This window comes from Palaemon carinicauda, chromosome 29 (genome assembly GCF_036898095.1).
Source record: "Palaemon carinicauda isolate YSFRI2023 chromosome 29, ASM3689809v2, whole genome shotgun sequence".
In the NCBI taxonomy this organism is placed as follows: domain Eukaryota; kingdom Metazoa; phylum Arthropoda; class Malacostraca; order Decapoda; family Palaemonidae; genus Palaemon; species Palaemon carinicauda.
This window is the reverse complement of record NC_090753.1, coordinates 40412522-40435572: the sequence shown is the minus strand read 5'-3', so window position 1 is coordinate 40435572 and position 23051 is coordinate 40412522.

Below are 23051 nucleotides of genomic sequence, written 5' to 3'. Positions count from 1 at the left end.
CCTATTCGTAATGCCTGTGGTGCTCTTATTCGTCTACTATAGAAAATGGGATTTTCCAGAATAAAAGAAAACTGGGCATTCGTCTTTGTGGTAGCAGCATCACCAGCAGTCGCGCGGGAGTTGTTTGTTGGTGGCGGACATACGAACGTTTTCTGGTGTGTTTTTGCCTTTTTTGTGTTGATTTCATAATGTCTGACATTGAAATTTCGGACAGTGATGATTCATATCATCCAGATGGAGGATATGGGGGATTCAGACAGTGAAGACTATACGTCAATGGAGAGTGATATCCATGAAAGTGACGACGAATCATTCCTTTCTTTAGGTGGTGGATGGTCACGTGTTGATGTTTTTGCCGATAAGAGGCCTAACTCAGTACCTCCCCTAAGGCAGGCCTATAGTGGTGTGAATCCCAACCTTGGAATAAGCAGTGACTCATCAGTGATAGAGTGCGTGAAAAAATTCATCACAGGTGATATTGTAGCGCACATCGTGGAATGTTCAAATGAACGTGCGAAGCATTTTTTTGAAGAAAATCCTGAACTCAAAGGTAAAATAAACAGACTGAAATGGCATGAAATTACAGTGGGTGAATTGTATGTCTTTCTGGCTTTATATATATATACAGGACAGTGTAAATATAGTGAAATAAACCAGTATTGGACAAGGCAACCTTACGAACCAGGTGTTCATTTTTTTTGTTCATCTATCATGAGCAGAGATAGATATCTATCAATAATGAAATTTTTGAGATTTACCTTGCCAGAGACTGTAAACAAAAGGATGCCATCTACACGATTGGATACATTTCGTGAAAAGATTCTCGTGCCCATGATGGGAAATGTCGATCCAGGGAAAAATATCGCCATTGATGAAGCATTGGTATTATGGAAAGGACGACTTGGCTTTCGCCAATTTATAAAAACCAAACGTGCTCGCTTTGGCATAAAGGTTTTTGTCATGTGCAACAGTGAAAAAGAGTGGAGTGGATACTGCTACAATTTTCAAATCTATTATGGAAAAGAAACTAGTGACTCTTATGTTTTGCCAAATGTCCCTGGGGCTAATGAGTTGTCTATCAGTGAGAAAATAGTTGTGCATTTGGCAAACTCTGTCCTTGGGCAAGGACGTCACATTTTTGTAGATAGCTGGTATTCGAGTATTCGTTTGGCACACTTTTTGCTCACGCAAGAGACATTGATGACTGGCACCATTCGTCCTAACAGAGGAGTGCCAAATGAACTGAGAGGAGAAAAGTTGATAAACCATCAGGCATCATTTGTCAGGAAAGACAATACTTTGATTGTCAAATGGAATGATAAGAGGGAAGTGTATGTTATTTCCACTTGTTATGAATCAACATTATTTGTCGAAAAACAGCAAGTGTTGCCTGGTGGAAGGAAAATAAGTTTCAAAAAGCCTCACATGATAGAAAAATATAATGATTTTATGGGAGGTGTTGATAAAGCAGATCAGCTTTTGGAACCCATAGATCCAAGCCGCAAGTCTCTGGCATGGTTCAAGAAATTAGGATTGCATTTCATTATGCTTCTCATGCTAAACAGCTTCCTACTTTACAAGAATAAAGTGAACAAAAAAAGCACCATCAAGAGATTCATCCTGAAAGCTGTTGAAGAAATAATTGAGACTCACAGTCCAAAAGGAATTGAAGTGAGAGAGAAGTTTATTGCTGCGAACCCTAGAGCAGGCCGCAAAAGGAAGGTAGAGGAAGTAATTCATGCTTTTATCCAGGTTGCTCCTACACCAGGAGGCAATCAAAAACCCCGGAAGCGGTGCAGAGTATGCAAGGTCGAGAAAAAAACCAGGTATTGCTGCGATGGATGCCCCAAGAAACCAGGCATTTGTAGCATTGAGCATTTCAAGGAATGGCACAAAGATGTTGGTGGTGGTCCATCTACATCAAAATAAATGTGGTGTGTTGCATGTTTTTAAATAATGAATAAGTGAAAAAAATGAAGTGAAAAAAGTAAAAAAAAAAAAAAGAAAATGTATCAGAAAATTCTAATTGTACTTAGTAATAGTAAGGTAATTGCTTTTTTTGTAAATATCTGTATTTGTGTGAACAATGAAAATTTGTGTTCGTAAATAATAATAAGTGATTGTGCCACTTGAATATATATATATATGTATATATATAAATATATAATGATTGCTCAACATAATGCTACAAATGCCTCCATGAAATCCAGTCAACCAATTTGAAGGTAAATACCATTATGAATATTTTCGTTATTATGGTTATTGATTTTTTATTATATATATATATATATATATATATATATATATATATATATATATATATATATATATATATATATATATATATATATATATATATATATTACTTACACACGCATGTATATATATATATATATATATATATATATATATATATATATATATATATATATATATATATATATATATATACACACACACGCAAGCATACACACATACTTATATATATATATATATATATATATATATATATATATATATATATATATATATATATATATATATATATATATATTTCTTCAATAGGGTCTCCAAGGAATCCAGTCAGCTGAATTGAAGGTAAATAATGTTATGAATATTGTTGTTCCAATGGTTATCATTGATTTACATACACACATACATACATACATACATACATACATACACTTATATATATATATATATATATATATATATATATATATATATATATATATATATATATATATATATATATATTCTATATTCCTCAAAAAAGCTTTGTTTCGGTGAAGGAAAAGGGTTGTTATTTTATAATGGTTATCATTGCTATATATATTTTATATACTGTATATATATGTATGTTTGTATGCATGCATGTATGTATGTTTGTATGTATGTATGTACGTACCTGTATGTATGTATGTAGGTATGTATGTATGCATATATGTATGTATATACATACACATACATTATATGTGCACGTACATAAATACATACATATATCTTTTTTTTTCTCGGAGATTAGGGCTCTAGGCGATACTCCGTCAACAAAAACGAGTGTAGAAGTATACCTCTGCGGTCACTTGGAAAATACTTTGGGTAATCAACTTTTTCGCACAGAAAATGCATACGCATATACAAACATACATACACACACACACACAAACACACACATATATATATATATATATATATATATATATATGTATATATATATATATATATATATATATATATATATATATATATATATATATATATATATATATATATATATATATATATATATATATATATATATATATATATATATATATATATATATATATACAGTAGATTTACACTTGCATTTACATACCAAACATATATATGAAAACACAGTTGCGCATTAGTATATACATGAACATGTATGTGTACTTATACATGCATACGGACGGACACACGCACACGCATGCGCCCGCGCGCACACACATACACGCACACACACGCACACACACACACGTACACACACTTATACTAGTTGATAAATAGTTATATTTGATAATTGGCTGATTTCTGGTGCGTTTAAACGTGACGGAAAAAAGTCGGAATGCTTATATTGACGCTCTGGTGACATTTCGTGCGGAAGAGGTTAATACATTTATCTTCCATACTCACCTGTACATTTACACCCTTGTCCTGCTTATTCTGATTCCCGCCTACAACTACAAAATTTTCCCGCCTTTTATCCCCAGTAAAATTCTCAGACTTCTTTTTCCTTCCATACTCTACTAACACCAATTGCTTATCTTCTAAACCTAATGCCTCACACATACTCGGTTCATACTTGTTCGTTTTCAGCCATTTATTCATACCATTCTCCTGAATATATCTTGGTACCTCCTTCCATTTTCGCAACTGATTGTGGTGTGCCCTAACCTTTTCCACACTACCATCCACACTTACTTTACCTAAAACATAACTCAACCCACTAGAACCAACATCTAACACCTCATATGGACCTTCAAACTTATCACGTACCTTATTGACATTCATTCTTCCTTTTTCAATTACTTCTTTTAACACTTTCTCTCCCACTTTGTAGCTTTCAAATCTCTCATTTGCTTTCTTCCAAACATCTCTATCATTCTCGGACACACTCAATCTCGGTCTTACTATCTTTTCAAAATTCAACACAAACTTACACGGAGACATACCAGTACTCTTGTGCACCGTCGCATTATACGCCCACAACGCACGCCCAACATATAAATCCCAATCATTATCACATGCACTCATCATCCGCAAAATTTCTGTCAAGGTTCTTACAGTCCTTTCAGCCAAACCATTCGCACTTGGCATATACGGAGTCGAATACACATATTCAATGCCCCATTCTCTTAACATCTGCTCAAACTCCCATCCAACAAACTCCGGACCATTGTCACTTAACATTTTCGCAGGCTTACACACACTCATCGGCAACATCACTTGACTTACCATTCTCGCTACAGTCTCACTTCTTTTATTCTTGATGGGTACTGCATACGCAAACTTGCTCATATGATCGACCATGACAATCATTCCCACATGTCTCCTCGCAGTCACAGCAACGAAACACAATCAATCACAAACATCTCAAATGGCTCTTTCATACGTAACCTCAAAATAGGCGGACTTGCATGCATGCTCTGATACTTTCCCTTCTGACAATCCTCACAAGTAGTCGCTACATCCCTACAAATTTGACTCAACCCAGGCGTAAACAACCTCTCTCGCATGCATTCCCACAATTTATTCTTCCCCATATGCCCATACCTGTCATGCACTACCATACACATACTTACAGCCGCATGCATTGGAAATACAGGAACATATATATCTTCATCCATTCCCCTATGCAAAAAATACACAATATTCTTACAAACAATAAATCTTTTAACAACTTTCTTATACGCTTCCAAATCATACGGCCATTCTTCCACCCTTATACCATTTAAAATACATTCACGTAACCTATTTATCTCTAAACATTCACCTTGCATTTCTTCCACCTCTTCTTTGCTCAACAAATCATCTTCACTTTTTGCAATATCAATCATGCCAACAAAATTCGCCATGAATACACTGTTATCCTCAATTACTATTACCTTACAGCCATTCTTTGAAAGCAAACCCTTACCAACATCAACTGACACATGGTGCAACCTCAAAAAATCTATTCCCATCAAAAAGCAACTAGGCATTTCATTCTCTCCCATTACAATAAAATTATGTTCCACTTCCATACTCCCTAGTTTCATCTTCAACCTCACTTCTTCCCAAACAAGTAAACTTCCCTGACCTATTCCATGGATTCTCACACTCGTACACTGTCTTTTCACTTCCCAATTGTACCTCTCAATTTCCCTGATAACCGACTCATTTACTAATGACACTTGAGCACCCGTATCAATTAAACTACAATATTCATTCTCATTTATATTCACATATGTCATCATCCTTCCTTTTACACCATGCATGCATACATTTACTCTCCTTTCAATTCTGTCGCTCACTTCACCAATATGTTCATCATCATATTCACTGTCCTCTATACAGTCATATCTTAGATTAAGGTCACTTGCACCATTATCCTTCTCACTCAACAATTTGCAACATTCCTCATTACATTGCATCCTCAAGATATATTCCCTATCATTCTCCTTACATGCCCTATATTCCATCGGTCGATTCCATCCAAAATACAAATACACAGTTACACCATACAACATACTTACCACCATTAATATCTTTGATAATACTTCCCCTTCTAGTACACTACTCTCCTCCTCATATACCATTTCTTTTGACACTTCATTCATCACCCTTCTTTTAAGCTCGCTTACGCTACCCGGTATTTCCGTATTTAACCCCTCTTGTATTAACTTACTTAAACCCATTAGGATACACTTATATACCATATCTTCCCCTTCACAACTCTGCTCCACAACTAAACCTTCAGGCAACCTTTCAGAATTCTGATTACTCTCTTTATCTTCCATCCTCCCATGCATCCTCGACATCGCATCTGCTATCATATTCTTATTTCCCGGTACATATTCTAACCTAAAATCAAATTCATTCAAATCCTCTATGGTCCTAGCAACCCTTGCATTCACACACTCTTTCCTTATCATATACACTAGGGGTTGATGGTCAGTACGCACAATGAATTTTACACCATACAAAAATACTTTCAATGCTTTCACACAAAATCGTATTGCAGCCAATTCCCTGTCAATCGTCGAATACTTCCGCTCAGCTTTATTAAACGCTTTACTAACATACGCTATTACTCTCAATTGCTCTTCTCCATTTACTCTCTGCATTTGAACCAAACAACCACCCATACTAACCCCACTCGCATCCGTATACAACTCTAGCATATTCGCATTTTCACTGTAGTCTGGAAATGCCAAAGTGACGTCTTTCGCGGCCTCTTCCTTCAACCTTTCAAACGCTTCTATCATCCGATCATCCCATTTTAATTTTGTACTATTCCTTTTACCCGTCCATTCATTCAAAGGCTTCCCTATACCTGAACAATCTCTAACAAACTTGCGCCCAAACTCAACCAAACCAAGAAAACCTCGCAACTCACGCACAGTCCGGGGACGTGGAAATTCTCGCACCTTATTCACAAACTTGTCACTCTTCCTTATACCAGATTCACCCACTACATGCCCAAGAAATTCCACCTCCCTGGACAACCATGTACACTTCTCAAGCTTAATTTTCACACCAACTTCAATTAACCGCCTCAACACTGCCTCAAGCAACCGCATATGTTCCTCAACAGTCTCGCTCGCAATCAGAATATCCTCTATAAAAACATTCACCTTCTGTCGATCAAAACCAGCCAATACAACATTCATCGCTCTTTGGAAGGCAGCAGGTGCATTAGCAAGACCAAAACTCAACCTTTTAAATTGAAAGTGACAATTTGTACTTGAAAATGCGGTAATGGGCCTGCTCCCCTCTGCCAGAGGCATCTGGTAATAGCCACGCACCAAATCTAATTTAGTAAAAACTTTCATTCCATGCATCTTATAAACACAATCAGACACCACATTCATTGGAAAACGTTCTTTAACAGTCACCTCATTCACCTTCCTATAATCAATACACATGCGTAAACTTCCACCAGGCTTTCGTACAGGGACAAGAGGGCTATTCCAGGCACTCTCACTCCTTTCTATTACACCCATACGCTCTAATTCCTGACACTGCTCCTCTATCTCCTTGGCAATAGGCGGAGAAAAATGCCTGGGACGCTGATATATGGGGGTATCATCACTGAGAACTATTTTAAATTCTGGCAGGTCTGACCCCCCACAATCATCGTCACCGAGACTCATAACTCTCCGCTTATCCCATAACATCTTAAGCAATCGTTCCCCTTCGACCTCACTTATACTCTCATCTAACTTAATTCTTCCTTTCAACGTATCGTAATCCCAATCGTCATCGTTCTTTACCTTACCAGCCATTACCTGTCTCGCCTTAACATATCTTCCATCCTCTACATTAATCAGTGTATACATACATCCCATGCAATCGCCCTCACGTATTCCACGTACTCTCTTTCTCCTAACACTCGGCAACAACCTTACATACACCTGGGGTTCCTGCATATTCATAACACCATCATATATATACGCACTCGTTTTCACCAAATTACCTGCTTCCATACCTTCCACTACATATTCATCCTTGTCACTATTTGAAATTCCCAGACTGCTCGGCCATGCAACTTTTACACTAATAACCTCACCTTTCTTATCCGATAACTTTACACTTTCCTTTGCTACCAACTTCCACACCTTCGTACTCACTCTGCCGTCTTCCTTTAAATAAAATTCCCCACAAATATTACCTTTAACCTTTATTTCAATCATATTCACACTTGGATGTACAATCATACCACATTTTTTCAGAAATTTATACCCAAGCAGTACGTCATATTTCTCATTCGCTCCCTCAACCACGTAAAAATCATTATCCTCCATCATCAGCCCCCCAATCATAACATTTTCCCGCAACTTTCCTTGCACAGGCATACGCAAATTACCAATACCTTTTACTTCACCCTTACATCCCTTAAATTCACAAACCTCTCTTACCTTATCATATGCATTCCTAAACATTAAATTGACACCACAACCAGTATCAATCAAACCAACCAACTCTATACCATTAAAAATCATTTTCACACTCATGCAATCATGTGCTCTTTCTCCCATCACATCTTCATGCAACAAACCCTCACGAACATGCGTCACATTCACTCCCCACACACACGAGGACTCACCCAGCTGAACCCTCTGATTAATTAGTTTCCCGAACATCCTGGCTGACTTGATCCCTTATTCCTACAAACCGTAGCTACATGCCCATCTGCACCACATTCAGTACACTTACCCCGCGGCTCCTTGCACATTCTAGCATAATGACCATCCTTACCACAATTACCACAAATTACATTCATACGATTACTACGGCATCCACTCGCTATGTGCCCAATCATACCACACCGATAACACTTAACCACTTTCTCTTTCTTACAGTCGCTAATGTGATGCCCTGTCTCTCCACACCCGAAACATGCTCCTAATGCCCATCTACACTCGTTCTTTTTATGTCCTACCTTCCCACACCTATAACACCTCTCTTCATGGATACCACTACCTAACCTAACTTGCTGCGTACTAGCACTTCTATCTCTCCAAACTTGATTTCCCTGTCTAAACCCGTCATTTCTCGGCATGGGTATTCCTACATTACTCACCCTAACACTTCTATCTATTACACTATCAGCTTCCCTCATTGGCCCTCTCATAACAGCATCTCTAAAACTACCAAATTCTGGCACACATTCCTCCATTCCAGTTCTTACACTCACAGATTTACTTTCTTTCATACACCTATCCAACTCGTAATCCTCAACTATCTCTAAAATATCATCCCAAGTCAATCTCTCTCTAGTCCACCTCATTTTCTCCTTTCGTTTCAAATTAATAAACTCACACACACTCTCTGGTACTGTACCCAAAAACTTCTTCATTAGTTCCTTATTTTCATTTATTCCTTCGTCCCCATACTTCTTTCTAGCCAATGTTTCTAACCGACATACATACATCGAAATTGCTTCACCCACCTTCATTCGTGCTTCATCAAAATCATTTTTTCGCTTATACCTAACACTACCTTTCATACGTTTTACCTGTTCAATTATCCTCTTCTTTACACTTTCATACTCAACCTCTCCTACACTCATTATCACCCCATACATCGTCAACAAATATCCTGACAAAAATTCTCCCAACTCCCTAGCCCAAACTCTCTTACTATCCCCATACTTAGCCTGACAAAACTTTTCATATTCCCTAAAGAAGTCATATACATCCCTACTGCTATGTTCATTAAAACTTTCACACCTAGGTACCTCTCTCATAAACACTGTCTTACAAACTTCCTCTACTTCATTCTCACTACTATCTTCACTGTCTACTCCCTTCTTGTTGCCTTCTCCTTCATTTGAATACAATGAATCTAGTTCTACACTCAAAGTCCTATCTTTAACTATTCCCTTCTTACCCTTTTTCTTACTTACCACCTTCACCCATTCATGATCCTCCTCACTCACACCCTGACCTTTCTTCTTTTCTTTCTTCACATTATCTTTACCTTTCTTCTCAGTCTTCCTATCACCCTTCGTTCCAATCTTACTATGTCTAGGCCCTTTACCTTCAATATCACTATCACTACCTTCCCCATTATCACTTACCCTATCCTCTTCCACCATCAACCCATTACCAGAAGCAGAAGCTACTCCTCCGACTGCACCTTCACCTATGACAGTTTTCATCATCCCCATGACTTGCCCCATCATAGTTTCCATTCGCTTCTCATTTTCTCGCATCCTCATCTCAACACCTTCTTCCACTCTCTCTACAGTTCCCTTTAACTCAATAAGCTCCTTCTGCATCGCCGCATTCTCCCAGTTCAACCTCTCATTCTCTACTAGCAACCTCTCTTTCTCAACTATCCACATCTGCTCCCGTTCTTTATAATGCCGCAATTCCTCCTCCAAAGCCTCGTATTTACCTTCCATTTTTCTTCAACCTTAATCCTAATTCCGTCCTTCGTCAAAGAGTCCAGCTTCAATCCCACCTCTATTGTCCCTTTACTTTCAGTCCCTGTTCGGGCGCCAAAATTATGTGGCGGGATGTAAACAAAACAACCCCCACACCCTTGAATCTTACTTACTTACAATGGTCTCCACAAAACAAACTTTCCCCTTACGTTGTCAGCAGCGGGACTCTTGGACGAAAGGACAAAAATCAAAACAAAATATATCCTTAACACTATATTCTTAAATAAATAAATCAATAACCATCCACAATCAAATTACCAACACTTAAAACTAATCAAAACTTAACACCAAATAATATATATAATAACCAAAAGCACCATTCATATAACCCGCAAAAACCCTAACAGACTTAAGATTACCCCACACACCAAAACCAATATTTGTTTATGTGGGGACGTCGTTGTCCACACAAGGGCCAACAGTCCTTTTTATAGCCCAACCCCACAACTCGCTTGCAACGCCACAATATGGCAACACTTGACACTCAGTGACAGTCAATACAAAATGTTTTAATTGATTTAGTCCGTGAGCGTAATCATCATCATCATCATCCTCATCGGTATCATCATCATCAACAGCAATCAGAAGTAAATTCGGTCCGGGTCGTCAACAAATAAATCAATCTGAGCAGTCCTATCAAGTTCTGTTATAGGCCAAGTCGTCAACAAACAATTTTACATTCAAGAAAACCTCTCCAAAGGAGGAATCACGGCATGCCAAAATAAGAAAAGAAAAACACTTATGAACACTCCTAACTAACTTAACTATCGCACTATAATCAAAGATAAACAATAAACTTTCTATCATTCACGAACGCGCCTAACAAAAATGAATAAAAACAGTACTTACTCCGAATATAAAAAAACACTAAACAGCCGGCTTCCGAAGAACAAAAAAATAACAACCGACTCCTTCCACAGTCAGAGATCCAATGCTTTCGCCCAAGACATTCATCACCGCCTATCCTAGCTAAAAAATGTAAACAAACAACCTCAAATATACCAACAATCTTTCCAACAACCAATCATTCGCAAACTACCCTTGTTCTTCGGCGCGCACCGCGGACACACAAACATACGCACACACAACCACACATACTCTATCGCGCACGCGCGATCTAGCAAAACTAAAGCAAATGAAATTCTCTCTCTCTCTCTCTCTCCCTCTGACAAAACTAAAGCAAATAAACACTCTTTCTTTCTCTCTCCCTCTGACACAACTAAAGCAAATAAACACTCTTTCTTTCTCTTGCGGTTTGACAAAACTTGAGTAAATAAACACTCTCTCACTCACTCTCTCTCTCTCTCTCTCTCTCTCTCTCTCTCTCTCTCTCTCTCTCTCTCTCTCTCTCTCTCTCTCTCATTAATGACAAAGCTAAAGCAAATAAAATGTCTCAATTTAACAATACTAAAACAACACACTCTCTCTCTCTCTCTCTCTCTCTCTCTCTCTCTCTCTCTCTCTCTCTCTCTCTCTCTCTCTCTCTCTCTCTCTCTCGATTTGGCAAAACAAAAAAATAAATTAAAATAAAATTAATCCTCCACATTCCTCCCCCCTTACTTTGCCAAATCCTCACACAACACTTACCTATTTTCTCATTACCCAGTCGCAATCAGGAACAGGGCCTCGGCTTCGGGTAACTGGGCCTTCATATACCTGCACTCTCTCATTCACTTCTTCCATGTCGTTTTCATTCAACGTACTATTACTATTCCAGTCTATGTTCTGCTCGTCTAAGATATCATTCACTATTTCATCTACCTCAGTTTCATCTGGCCCAAAAATCCCACTAATTTCTGTCAACAATTCATCCATTACATCTAAACCATTTTCTACTTTAACAAAAGAATCATTCATACTGCTTATCATTCTCCGATCTTTCATTCTCGTGTCCGTCATACGTTCTCTTGCCTCATCTAACGAAAAACCACACACACTATAAGTATCATTCATACTCATCCAAGTTTCATCTGTATTAATACATTTATCTTCCATACTCACCTGTACATTTACACCCTTGTCCTGCTTATTCTGATTCCCGCCTACAACTACAAAATTTTCCCGCCTTTTATCCCCAGTAAAATTCTCAGACTTCTTTTTCCTTCCATACTCTATTAACACCAATTGCTTATCTTCTAAACCTAATGCCTCACACATACTCGGTTCATACTTGTTCGTTTTCAGCCATTTATTCATACCATTCTCCTGAATATATCTTGGTACCTCCTTCCATTTTCGCAACTGATTGTGGTGTGCCCTAACCTTTTCCACACTACCATCCACACTTACTTTACCTAAAACATAACTCAACCCACTAGAACCAACATCTAACACCTCATATGGACCTTCAAACTTATCACGTACCTTATTGACATTCATTCTTCCTTTTTCAATTACTTCTTTTAACACTTTCTCTCCCACTTTGTAGCTTTCAAATCTCTCATTTGCTTTCTTCCAAACATCTCTATCATTCTCGGACACACTCAATCTCGGTCTTACTATCTTTTCAAAATTCAACACAAACTTACACGGAGACATACCAGTACACTTGTGCACCGTCGCATTATACGCCCACAACGCACGCCCAACATATAAATCCCAATCATTATCACATGCACTCATCATCCGCAAAATTTCTGTCAAGGTTCTTACAGTCCTTTCAGCCAAACCATTCGCACTTGGCATATACGGAGTCGAATACACATGTTCAATGCCCCATTCTCTTAACATCTGCTCAAACTCCCATCCAACAAACTCCGGACCATTGTCACTTAACATTTTCGCAGGCTTACACACACTCATCGGCAACATCACTTGACTTACCATTCTCGCTACAGTCTCACTTCTTTTATTCTTGATGGGTACTGCATACGCAAACTTGCTCATATGATCGACCATGACAATCATTCCCACATGTCTCCTCGCAGTCACAGCAACGAAACACAATCAATCACAAACATCTCAAATGGCTCTTTCATACGTAACCTCAAAATAGGCGGACTTGCATGCATGCTCTGATACTTTCCCTTCTGACAATCCTCACAAGTAGTCGCTACATCCCTACAAATTTGACTCAACCCAGGCGTAAACAACCTCTCTCGCATGCATTCCCACAATTTATTCTTCCCCATATGCCCATACCTGTCATGCACTACCATACACATACTTACAGCTGCATGCATTGGAAATACAGGAACATATATATCTTCATCCATTCCCCTATGCAAAAAATACACAATATTCTTACAAACAATAAATCTTTTAACAACTTTCTTATACGCTTCCAAATCATACGGCCATTCTTCCACCCTTATACCATTTAAAATACATTCACGTAACCTATTTATCTCTAAACATTCACCTTGCATTTCTTCCACCTCTTCTTTGCTCAACAAATCATCTTCACTTTTTGCAATATCAATCATGCCAACAAAATTCGCCATGAATACACTGTTATCCTCAATTACTATTACCTTACAGCCATTCTTTGAAAGCAAACCCTTACCAACATCAACTGACACATGGTGCAACCTCAAAAAATCTATTCCCATCAAAAAACAACTAGGCATTTCATTCTCTCCCATTACAATAAAATTATGTTCCACTTCCATACTCCCTAGTTTCATCTTCAACCTCACTTCTTCCCAAACAAGTAAACTTCCCTGACCTATTCCATGGATTCTCACACTCGTACACTGTCTTTTCACTTCCCAATTGTACCTCTCAATTTCCCTGATAACCGACTCATTTACTTATGACACTTGAGCACCCGTATCAATTAAACTACAATATTCATTCTCATTTATATTCACATATGTCATCATCCTTTCTTTTACACCATGCATGCATACATTTACTCTCCTTTCAATTCTGTCGCTCACTTCACCAATATGTTCATCATCATATTCACTGTCCTCTATACAGTCATATCTTAGATTAAGGTCACTTGCACCATTATCCTTCTCACTCAACAATTTGCAACATTCCTCATTACATTGCATCCTCAAGATATATTCCCTATCATTCTCCTTACATGCCCTATATTCCATCGGTCGATTCCATCCAAAATACAAATACACAGTTACACCATACAACATACTTACCACCATTAATATCTTTGATAATACTTCCCCTTCTAGTACACTACTCTCCTCCTCATATACCATTTCTTTTGACACTTCATTCATCACCCTTCTTTTAAGCTCGCTTACGCTACCCGGTATTTCCGTATTTAACCCCTCTTGTATTAACTTACTTAAACCCATTAGGATACACTTATATACCATATCTTCCCCTTCACAACTCTGCTCCACAACTAAACCTTCAGGCAACCTTTCAGAATTCTGATTACTCTCTTTATCTTCCATCCTCCCATGCATCCTCGACATCGCATCTGCTATCATATTCTTATTTCCCGGTACATATTCTAACCTAAAATCAAATTCATTCAAATCCTCTATGGTCCTAGCAACCCTTGCATTCACACACTCTTTCCTTATCATATACACTAGGGGTTGATGGTCAGTACGCACAATGAATTTTACACCATACAAAAATACTTTCAATGCTTTCACACAAAATCGTATTGCAGCCAATTCCCTGTCAATCGTCGAATACTTCCGCTCAGCTTTATTAAACGCTTTACTAACATACGCTATTACTCTCAATTGCTCTTCTCCATTTACTCTCTGCATTTGAACCAAACAACCACCCATTCTAACCCCACTCGCATCCGTATACAACTCTAGCATATTCGCATTTTCACTGTAGTCTGGAAATGCCAAAGTGACGTCTTTCGCGGCCTCTTCCTTCAACCTTTCAAACGCTTCTATCATCCGATCATCCCATTTTAATTTTGTACTATTCCTTTTACCCGTCCATTCATTCAAAGGCTTCCCTATACCTGAACAATCTCTAACAAATTTGCGCCCAAACTCAACCAAACCAAGAAAACCTCGCAACTCACGCACAGTCCGGGGACGTGGAAATTCTCGCACCTTATTCACAAACTTGTCACTCTTCCTTATACCAGATTCACCCACTACATGCCCAAGAAATTCCACCTCCCTGGACAACCATGTACACTTCTCAAGCTTAATTTTCACACCAACTTCAATTAACCGCCTCAACACTGCCTCAAGCAACCGCATATGTTCCTCAACAGTCTCGCTCGCAATCAGAATATCATCTATAAAAACATTCACCTTCTGTCGATCGAAACCAGCCAATACAACATTCATCGCTCTTTGGAAGGCAGCAGGTGCATTAGCAAGACCAAAACTCAACCTTTTAAATTGAAAGTGACAATTTGTACTTGAAAATGCGGTAATGGGCCTGCTCCCCTCTGCCAGAGGCATCTGGTAATAGCCACGCACCAAATCTAATTTAGTAAAAACTTTCATTCCATGCATCTTATAAACACAATCAGACACCACATTCATTGGAAAACGTTCTTTAACAGTCACCTCATTCACCTTCCTATAATCAATACACATGCGTAAACTTCCATCAGGCTTTCGTACAGGGACAATAGGGCTATTCCAGGCACTCTCACTCCTTTCTATTACACCCATACGCTCTAATTCCTGACACTGCTCCTCTATCTCCTTGGCAATAGGCGGAGAAAAATGCCTGGGACGCTGATATATGGGGGTATCATCACTGAGAACTATTTTAAATTCTGGCAGGTCTGACCCCCCACAATCATCGTCACCGAGACTCATAACTCTCCGCTTATCCCATAACATCTTAAGCAATCGTTCCCCTTCGACCTCACTTATACTCTCATCTAACTTAATTCTTCCTTTCAACGTATCGTAATCCCAATCGTCATCGTTCTTTACCTTACCAGCCATTACCTGTCTCGCCTTAACATATCTTCCATCCTCTACATTAATCAGTGTATACATACATCCCATGCAATCGCCCTCACGTATTCCACGTACTCTCTTCCTCCTAACACTCGGCAACAACCTTACATACACCTGGGGTTCCTGCATATTCATAACACCATCATATATATACACACTCGTTTTCACCAAATTACCTGCTTCCATACCTTCCACTACATATTCATCCTTGTCACTATTTGAAATTCCCAGACTGCTCGGCCATGCAACTTTTACACTAATAACCTCACCTTTCCTACCCGATAACTTTACACTTTCCTTTGCTACCAACGGCACTCCCTTCCACACCTTCGTACTCACTCTGCCGTCTTCCTTTAAATAAAATTCCCCACAAATATTACCTTTAACCTTTATTTCAATCATATTCACACTTGGATGTACAATCATACCACATTTTTTCAGAAATTTATACCCAAGCAGTACGTCATATTTCTCATTCGCTCCCTCAACCACGTAAAAATCATTATCCTCCATCATCAGCCCCCCAATCATAACATTTTCCCGCAACTTTCCTTGCACAGGCATACGCAAATTACCAATACCTTTTACTTCACCCTTACATCCCTTAAATTCACAAACCTCTCTTACCTTATCATATGCATTCCTAAACATTAAATTGACACCACAACCAGTATCAATCAAACCAACCAACTCTATACCATTAAAAATCATTTTCACACTCATGCAATCATGTGCTCTTTCTCCCATCACATCTTCATGCAACAAACCCTCACGAACATGCATCACATTCACTTCCCACACACACGAGGACTCACCCAGCTGAACCCTCTGATTAATTAGTTTCCCGAACATCCTGGCTGACTTGATCCCTTATTCCTACAAACCCTAGCTACATGCCCATCTGCACCACATTAAGTACACTTACCCCGCAGCTCCTTGCACATTCTAGCATAATGACCATCCTTACCACAATTACCACAAATTACATTCATACGATTACTACGGCATCCACTCGCTATGTGCCCAATCATACCACACCGATAACACTTAACCACTTTCTCTTTCTTACAGTCGCTAATACGATGCCCTGTCTCTCCACACCCGAAACATGCTCCTAATGCCCATCTACACTCGTTCTTTTTATGTCCTACCTTCCCACACCTATAACACCTCTCTTCATGGATACCACTACCTAACCTAACTTGCTGCGTACTAGCACTTCTATCTCTCCAAACTTGATTTCCCTGTCTAAACCCGTCATTTCTCGGCATGGGTATTCCTACATTACTCACCCTAACACTTCTATCTATTACACTATCAGCTGCCCTCATTGGCCCTCTCATAACAGCATCTCTAAAACTACCAAGTTCTGGCACAAATTCCTCCATTCCAGTTCTTACACTCACAGATTTACTTTCTTTCATACACCTATCCAACTCGTAATCCTCAACTATCTCTAAAATATCATCCCAAGTCAATCTCTCTCTAGTCCACCTCATTTTCTCCTTTCGTTTCAAATTAATAAACTCACACACACTCTCTGGTACTGTACCCAAAAACTTTTTCATTAGTTCCTTATTTTCATTTATTCCTTCGTCTCCATACTTCTTTCTAGCCAATGTTTCTAACCGACATACATACATCGAAATTGCTTCACCCACCTTCATTCGTGCTTCATCAAAATCATTTTTTCGCTTATACCTAACACTACCTTTCATACGTTTTACCTGTTCAATTATCCTCTTCTTTACACTTTCATACTCAACCTCTCCTACACTCATTATCACCCCATACATCGTCAACAAATATCCTGACAAAAATTCTCCCAACTCCCTAGCCCAAACTCTCTTACTATCCCCATACTTAGCCTGACAAAACTTTTCATATTCCCTAAAGAAGTCATATACATCCCTACTGCTATGTTCATTAAAACTTTCACACCTAGGTACCTCTCATAAACACTGTCTTACAAACTTCCTCTACTTCATTCTCACTACTATCTTCACTGTCTACTCCCTTCTTGTTGCTTTCTCCTTCATTTGAATACAATGAATCTAGTTCTACACTCAAAGTCCTATCTTTAACTATTCCCTTCTTACCCTTTTTCTTACTTACCACCTTCACCCATTCATGATCCTCCTCACTCACACCCTGACCTTTCTTCTTTTCTTTCTTCACATTATCTTTACCTTTCTTCTCAGTCTTCCTATCACCCTTCGTTCCAATCTTACTATGTCTAGGCCCTTTACCTTCAATATCACTATCACTACCTTCCCCTTTATCACTTACCCTATCCTCTTCCACCATCAACCCGTTACCAGAAGCAGAAGCTACTCCTCCGACTGCACCTTCACCTATGACAGTTTTCATCATCCCCATGACTTGCCCCATCATAGTTTCCATTCGCTTCTCATATTCTCGCATCCTCATCTCAACACCTTCTTCCACTCTCTCTACAGTTCCCTTTAACTCAATAAGCTCCTTCTGCATCGCCGCATTCTCCCAGTTCAACCTCTCATTCTCTACTAGCAACCTCTCTTTCTCAACTATCCACATCTGCTCCCGTTCTTTATAATGCCGCAATTCCTCCTCCAAAGCCTCGTATTTACCTTCCATTTTTCTTCAACCTTAATCCTAATTCCGTCCTTCGTCTAAGAGTCCAGCTTCAATCCCACCTCTATTGTCCCTTTACTTTCAGTCCCTGTTCGGGCGCCAAAATTATGTGGCGGGATGTAAACAAAACAACCCCTACACCCTTGAATCTTACTTACTTACAATGGTCTCCACAAAACAAACTTTCCCCTTACGTTGTCAGCAGCGGGACTCTTGGACGAAAGGACAAAAATCAAAACAAAACATATCCTTAACACTATATTCTTAAATAAATAAATCAATAACCATCCACAATCAAATTACCAACACTTAAAACTAATCAAAACTTAACACCAAATAATATAATATATAATAACCAAAAGCACCATTCATATAACCCGCAAAAACCCTAACAGACTTAAAATTACCCCACACACCAAAACCAATATTTGTTTATGTGTGGACGTCGTTGTCCACACAAGGGCCAACAGTCCTTTTATAGCCCAACCCCACAACTCGCTTGCAACGCCACAATATGGCAACACTTGACACTCAGTGACAGTCAATACAAAATGTTTTAATTGATTTAGTCCGTGAGCGTAATCATCATCATCATCATCCTCATCGGTATCATCATCATCAACAGCAATCAGAAGTAAATTCGGTCCGGGTCGTCAACAAATAAATCAATCTGAGCAGTCCTATCAAGTTCTGTTATAGGCCAAGTCGTCAACAAACAATTTTACATTCAAGAAAACCTCTCCAAAGGAGGAATCACGGCATGCCAAAATAAGAAAAGAAAAACACTTATGAACACTCCTAACTAACTTAACTATCGCACTATAATCAAAGATAAACAATAAACTTTCTATCATTCACGAACGCGCCTAACAAAAATGAATAAAAACAGTACTTACTCCGAATATAAAAAAAACACTAAACAGCCGGCTTCCGAAGAACAAAAAAATAACAACCGACTCCTTCCACAGTCAGAGATCCAATGCTTTCGCCCAAGACATTCATCACCGCCTATCCTAGCTAAAAAATGTAAACAAACAACCTCAAATATACCAACAATCTTTCCAACAACCAATCATTCGCAAACTACCCTTGTTCTTCGACGCGCACCGCGGACACACAAACATACGCACACACAACCACACATACTCTAGCAAAACTAAAGCAAATGAAATTCTCTCTCTCTCTCTCTCCCTCTGACAAAACTAAAGCAAATAAACACTCTTTCTTTCTCTCTCCCTCTGACAAAACTAAAGCAAATAAACACTCTTTCTTTCTCTCTCTCTCTGACAAAACTAAAGCAAATAAACACTCTTTCTTTCTCTTGCGGTTTGACAAAACTTGAGTAAATAAACATCTCTCTCTCTCTCTCTCTCTCTCTCTCTCTCTCTCTCTCTCTCTCTCTCTCTCTCTCTCTCTCTCTCTCTCATTAATGACAAAGCTAAAGCAAATAAAATGTCTCAATTTAACAATACTAAAACAACACTCTCTCTCTCTCTCTGTCTCTCTCTCTCTCTCTCTCTCACTCTCTCTCTCTCTCTCTCTCTCTCTCGATTTGGCAAAACAAAAAAAATAAATTAAAATAAAATTAATCCTCCACATTATGGCATCTTTTTCGCTTTTCTGTCTTCATGGCACCTTTCTCTTGTTGCCTGGGGAGCTGTTGGACGGGACCAAATACACATTGGATACATATTGCAAGATCAATTTGAAGATGAGTCCGGATGAGACTGTAGTATGACAAAGGACAACATAAATCCAACTCCAATTTTATCCCAAACTGACATTGTGTGGCATCTCTGAAGTTACGTCTGTTGGAATATAATTTGAATGCATTACTCACAATAATATTCAGAATGCCATAAAACAGACATAATGGCCATCTCCTTGTCTTTCGACTGCAAGATGTTGACGCACACATTTGGTTGAAGGTGTCCACTCCCCCTTTGCTTGCATTGTAAAACATATGAATTTGAGCTTTCTTTCCCTCGACGATGGTTGGCCTATGGTGAACTGTAGATGACAGCGGAATCCTCTTGGTTGTGTTGACTTTCTGGCAGAGCACTGTTACTTATCTTCATAGTTGTATACGGGCACTGAATTGCTAAGGTTAATCTTCGCGTCCATAATTTCCTGTGGTACTTAAGGTTTTGGTCTGATTGTCTCGACTAAATGCATGGAGGCTTCTTTCAGCTTGCGGGCTAAGGGCACAGATATAAACCAATAATCAGTAGTTACTACACGCACTGAACCCTGGAATGGCCTGATTAGTTTTCAAGTGAAGAACTCTCCGAGTGTGCCAATTTTCACTTTGTCTGTCATAGTCCCTTTTCCATGGTATGGCATTGCATTACACATGTAATGTCTATCTGCATCATCAAAATCATATATACAAAATCCAACACACAGAAATAGAGTCTATATATATATATATATATATATATATATATATATATATATATATATATATATATATATATATATATATATATATATATATATATATATATATATATATATATATTTGGGCTCAGCCATGTCATCCTGATGGAAGGTTCCTTTAGGCAGCTTTCTAAGGGATATTTAGCTACAGTGATACTCCCAGAGAATTGACCACAGGTCTCTAGAATTCTAACTCCTGGAGCGATTATCCTTAAAATAACTCTTAAGGATATCTTATAATATCAGGGGACATATTTCTTGTTACGACACATGGCAGTTTTCACCCCGAATAGAGTTTTCGCTCTGAGGGGGAAGAGTAGCAAAATTGAAGGGGAGACGTCATCAAGTTTACCCAGTGGATCCCCTTCCCATACTACTACGGTGAGCTTTTCCTTCTGTAGTGGCGAATTAAACATGGTGTATCTCCTGACTTCTCTCGGTTTTGTTACTATTTCAAAGAATATTACTATGCAATCTCCAGCATCTTCATCCTCTGAAAAGTTGAGTATTTAATCTTTCCTGTGTATAATTTTTGGCTCCCTTCTCACAGTTTAATTAGCATAATTTAGATGTGTTAAGTGTAGCAGAGCCTTCACCGAGGGCGGCCAGTTTGGACCGCTGTCGTACGCCATAAATGCGAGATCCCGACTCGAGTTAGGCTAGCCTGACGCGTTTTAGTATACTTTAGTAGCGTTATCCCCGTTTATCTTCTTGTATCGTTTTATTAATTCAACCGGAGATAGCACATCTCGTAGAATTGCTAGCATAATTCGATGCTTGTCTCTTTTAGAGATTTAAGGATAAACCCTTCCTCCCCTCTGAGTGCCGCCATTAGGCGGCAACACTATCTTTCGTGTTGCCATAGAGTAGAATACTCCGGCTTGACTGAGATAGTGTTTCTGTCTATCCTCTTTGCCGGTGAGTATCCCAGCTTTGAAATACGACAGTAACTCAGAGTATTCAGTCTTGTTGTCGGCAACTCTACCGATGGGGGATTTGTCATTCCCTTGCCGGTTACACAGTTGCCGGCATAGGAAGCCCGGCTTCCCTAGTTCACAACCGAAAGTGGTAGTACAGTTGCCGCCACCTTCTCCCTTGTGGTCTAGAAGACATATCTTATATCCGGCAATGTCTTAGGCTTAGGAATCCTTATTCTTCTGCCGCCCAAGACGGTGCCAGCATAGGAAACTATGTTTCCTTGTTTCGCTGCCGACAGTAGGAGGCATACTTGCCGCCTTCTTTCTATGCAAAATATAAGACCCTTTCCTTTCCCCTTCTGTCCTTTAGTGATGGCCTAGCCGTCACAACATTTGTGGCCGGTATTCTACAATCTACCCGCTTGCCGGGCTGATCACGATGCCAGCCGCGCTCCTACAAAGGCGGCTAGATTGCCACTTTGATCTTCCCCCTAATGGTAGCAAGGCTCCGGGGAAGGTTGTGCCGGCCATGGCGGCTGCCAGTGGAACACCCTATATAACTTTGAATATCCTTCAGTCCTCTCTTGAACTGCCATCCACAAACCCTGGAACCGGCAGTGCAGCCGGCAACAGATATTGTGGCTGGATGGAAGCTAGCATTATTACATTCTTTCCCCTTCCATTTGAATCCTCATTCTGGAAAGAAGGCAGTAGAGACAGTAGTCCCTACAATCCTAACTACCGTACTAAACTATAATAATATGTTAGCCCTTCTCTAGAGTCTTCCTCTCTCTCTGTCGGCTAGTGCCGTCAGGTACTAGCCTAGCCGGTAGTACGTCGGCAGAACTACAGTATAAGACTATACAGTAGCCAGTACTCCTGCAGATATGATATACAGTAGTATGATTTCCAACATATTTTGTGTATCCTTTCACAGTCCATTGATGAGACCGCTAAATAATGTTAAGTGAAGTATTCCTTCAAAGTTCTGATGTATCCTAGATCATCAGAACATAAATATCTTTACCCTACAGT